Below are 5,120 nucleotides of genomic sequence, written 5' to 3' on the forward strand. Positions count from 1 at the left end.
GTTGAAACTGTACTTCCGATTGGATTTGAAACTGTCTCATTGCTGTTTATCAATAAAACTTTGGAAAAAAAAAAAGAATAACTGAGTTGAATGGAACTTCTAATCCTACTTTTCTGAGGAGTCTCCACACTAATTTCCATAGTGATTATAAGAGTCTACACTCCCACAACAATGGAAAAGTGTTCCTTTTTCCCCACACCTTCTCCAGCATGTGTTATTAGTTGATTTCTTTATGATAGCTTTTCTTTCTTTCTTTCTTTCTTTCTTTCTTTCTTTCTTTCTTTCTTTCTTTCTTTCTTTCTTTCTTTTGTTTTTTGTACCAGGGATCAAATTCAGGACTTTGCACTTGCCAGGCAGGCACTTAAGCCACTGAGCCATCTCTCCAGGGCCTCTATAGCCATTCTTTCTGAGTTGAGATGGAATCTCAGTGTTCATTTAAATTGTATTTCCCTTTTTTATTTTTTTAAAATAAAAAACAGTAAAAAAAGAAAGCATTAGACATTATACAAAATTTCATTAAGCAAAGCAATAGGAATTCAAAAATGACTTTAATGGCCAATGATGTTGAACATTCTTTCATATATTTATTTGCCATTTGTATTTCCTCCTCTGAACAGTGTGTATTCATCTCAGAGGCCCATTTTGGATGGGGTCTTTGAATTTTGGAGTCTTGAAGTTTTTAGTTCTTTTTTTGTTGTTGTATTTTAAGGAAAGGACTACAAGGTGTTCAGGGTCTCACTACTAGATCAGACTCATAGTGATCCACATGTTTAAGCCTCCCAAGAGCTGGGATTACGGTGCACACCACCACACCCAGTCTCAAGTGCTATTTCAGTGCGCACCAGGAGCAGGACCAGCACAGCAGGCCTATGGATTGAATCCCTGGCCCCTGTACCTGCTTGCAGGTCCTTTAATCTACTGAACTGTTTGGCCAGCCCACTTTTAGTTCTTTATGTATTCCAGATAGAAATCCTTTGAGAGACTGTTGGTGAAGACATTTTCTCTAATTTGTGGGTTTTCTTTTCACTTTGTTGGTAATTTATTTTGATGTGTAAAACTTTTCAAAAATATAAGATCCCAGTGGTTGATTCCTTGAAATATTTCCTGTGCAGTTTGATTTTTGTTCATCAAGTTTCTACTTACCCCTATGTCTTCAAGATTTCTATCAATTTTCCCTTCCAGTAGATTTAGTGCTTCTGTTTGTTGTGTAGATCTTTAATCCATCTTCACTTTGGTTTAGTGTGTGATAATAGACCTGCGTATCATTTTATTTTTCGTCATGTGGAAAACTAGTTTTTTCAGCACCATTTATTAAAGAGACTATCTTTCTTCCAATGAACCTGTTTGGCCCCTTTTTCAAAGATAACATGGCTGAATGGGTTTGTAGTTGTTTCTACAACTTCTAATCTACTCCATTGATCCTCAAGTCAGTTTTCTTTGTCATAATTATGCTGGTTTTATTACAGTAGTTTGAACTATAATTTCAGGAATTTCTTTTTTTGATGGAATGGGAAATTGAACTCAGGCCCTTGCACTTGCCAGGGAAGTGCTTGTTCCAGTGAGCCATCTCCTCAGCCCAATTTCAAAGATTTTTTAATATCTCTTGCCTTTCCTTAGTTGGCCAGGATTTCCTTTGCTATTCTAGGACTTTTCTGGTTCCAAATGAATTTTAGAAATGTTTTCTCTAAATCAGTGAGTGAGTTCAGGTCAAGATAACAATAATGTCTACTCAAGATTTTATAGGTAAGTGGATACAACTACAGACTATATTCAGAAGTAAAATAAAGCAGACTTGTGTGTGTAAACATCATACTATCTCACTAGTATAAGAACATGAAAGAGTAAATAAAATCTGAAAGGTATAGTAAATACTATGAAAAAGAACCTATAAAAAGGGAAAGAACAATTGGGATGAGAAAAAGGACAAAAGAAAGAAAGAAGGTAAAAAACATATATTTATGTATATATACAGGACATCTTGGATAACTATATTGCTTTTTTCTGCTAGTTTATTGGAAGAAGTTACTGCTTAAATATTTTTCTTTTTTAGTTTTTTATAACTTTTTATACCAAATTTGCATGCTTATATCAGGTAATATAAGCAACTAATTTGAAGACAATATGCAATATAACAATGATGGTTGAATTCCTTGTATCTGTTTAGTAAAATTTAGTATTGTGTCCAATTTTCTTTTCAGTTTCAAAAACAAAAACAAAAAAAAGATAATAATAATGTCTATATCTGGGGTTAATTAAACATTAAATGTGATCATGTTTTTAAAGCATCTCATACAATATCTGACATAAACTAAATATTACTGTGTGAAGACTACTTTCATAAATATAATTGATAAAAGCAAAATTTGAGAGGGCCAGCCAATTGCAGGTGCTTTAATCAGCCAATCAGCAGATTAAAGCACCTGCAAGCAGGCACAGGGTTTTGATCCCCAGACCTGCCATGATAGGCCCGCCCTGTAGACCCTCCCAAAAGACCATATAGACTCTTCCCTAAAATACAGAAAAAAAAATTGAACTCATTTTTTTTCTAAAAATTATCCATTTGAATCTAAAAGAACAATAATCAGATTTTAAATATAGTTTTACATTGCATATGCAATCTAAGGAATAATAGCTTAACATAGACTCATGGATTTTTCATATTAAGAAATGATAACTTAACATTAAAAAATATCCCAAATATAGAATAAAATTGATTTTCCAATAAAAGTATTATATATGAAATAATCAAATTAATTTGAAGAGCCTAATTTGATAACTGAAATTACATTAACTTTGCTTTGAATTAAGTTTTTCTTATATTATGCTGTACAATTTTACTCTTTGATTCACCTCTATGCTGATTTCCTTCAGTTTCTTCTACTGTTTTCTGTACTGACATTGATAAATTGAATTTTATAGATTTCTTTCTTCAAATTAATCACATTAAGATTTTTTCTATGAAAAAAATTTATTTTAGTTAAAACTTAGAACTCTAGCTATTGTTTTTTCTTACACTGCCTTACCTATAGCAAAGCTAGGAAGGTAGAAGTGAGGTTTTGTCCTTTAGATCTGGATTCATAAAAAGAAATTTTATCCATGGGTGAACTTCACACAAATTGTTAACATGCAACTCATGACACTTCAGAGCTTCCCACATTAAGGAAGAATAATCAGAAGAGCCAAGATTTGGATTTTGTCTGCTTAATCCTAAAATTCACAATCTAAACCAAATAGATTTCTAGCTGAAGAAATACACAGAGGACCTGGGCAAATAATTTTCAGGATTCTCTCTACTTTACTGCCTGTTGTTAGAACACAATTGTCATTTCTTCCTTCCTTGCACTGTGGGCTGAATAGGCGCTATTAATAGAGAACACTAACTTTTCTTCCTACCTGAATTTCAGTTTTTTTTTTTATAACCAGGGATTGAACTCAGGCCCTTGTGCTTGCCAGGCAAGTGCTTATTGTACTGAGCTATCTCCCCAGTCCCTACTTTAGCATCTTTATTCGTGTGTGTGTGTGTGTGTGTGTGTGTGTGTGTGTGTGTGTGTGTTACTGGGGATTCAACTCAGGACTCTGCACTTGCCAGGCAGGTGCTTATTCTACTGAGCTATCTCCCCAGCCCTTTATTCATCTTTTTCCTGAGTGAAAACACCTAAAGTAAAGTGTATAATAAATTAGGTATGGCACCCAAAATACCATACGTGATCCCTGAAATGATTATGGCCAGATACTATTACTAGTAAAATAATCAAGGTCAGTTGGAGTAAATGGGAAATAATTTGAAGTGTTTATCAAGGGGAACTATAAAATGGAATGTAAGGCTTGATTTGGACACAGTTCTCCCAATACCAGCATCACAGTGCCCTTGGCAAACACAGGATGTCATAACAGAGATAAGATGGGGGCCTGGCAAAATAGCTCAGCTCTGGGCAGACTGAGCTGGCCACAGAGTCTGGATATAGTGGTGCACACTTGAAATCCCAGCACTGGGCTGGCTGAAAACAGGAAGGTCACTATGAGTTTGATCTGCATAGTGAGACCCTGTAACAACCAAATACATTTAAGAGACAGATAAGAGAGACAGAGACAGAGACAGACAGATAGACAGACAGACAGACAGACAGACAGACAAACAGACACAGACACAGACACAGACACAGACACAGACACAGACACAGACACAGACACAGACACAGACACAGACACAGACAAGAAAGAAGAGGAAGAGGAGAAGAGGAGAAGGAGGAGGAGGAGCATGACATCTTCCAAAGCACCTGGGCATTTGAGAACACTCATTTCCAGCAGAAGCCTCAAGGACTTTGCCCACTGAGGCATGAGAGTTTGACCACTAATGTTAACTAAGGTCTTCATCCCTAATGCCCCTTGCCGTTTTCAAACCCTATAAAAAGCCATTTCTCTTTTTTTTCCTACAAATAACTTTTTGCCCTCTCTCTGCCTTCACCCAGGTACAGTAAATTCTATGCTATTTTGTCTTTACACAAGCCCAAGCAGCCCTAACTGGTCTCTGCCTCACACTGTTCTTTACACAGAATGTTACCAATTGGCAGCTGTTACTGGAAGTACAACTATGTGGTCAAGACAAATATTAAAATTTTTGAGACCTGTCAATGAAGACTGTTCTAAAGTGCAAATGACTAATAGGATTTTTTAAAAAAATTATTTATTTATGTATTTATTTGGTACAGGGTCTCCCTACCTCTGATATTGCAGATATGTGCCACCACACCGTTTTGGTGGCTGGCACACCATGCAGTATCAGAGATAGAACCCAGGTCTTTGAGCTTGCCAGACAGGTGCTTAGACTGCTGAGCTACCCTTCCAGTCCAACCCTTAGGAATTTTTCTGACAGAATAAAAAAAGTTTGAGTCACATGGAAACTTCTGCTGAGATGTATTTCATTGTATGTTAGGAATTTTACAGAATAACAAACAGTCTTTTGGTAACTGTTAAAGTATACTTTTCTTGTTAACTAACACAGAGTATTTGTACATACTACGGGATAGCATGTGATATTTAAATACATGCATACCATGTATTTAATAATAATTAGCATATCTATCACCTCAAACATTGACCATTTGTCATAATTTTATGGA

This window comes from Octodon degus, unplaced genomic scaffold (assembly GCF_000260255.1).
Source record: "Octodon degus isolate 3935 unplaced genomic scaffold, OctDeg1.0 scaffold00189, whole genome shotgun sequence".
Taxonomy (NCBI): domain Eukaryota; kingdom Metazoa; phylum Chordata; class Mammalia; order Rodentia; family Octodontidae; genus Octodon; species Octodon degus.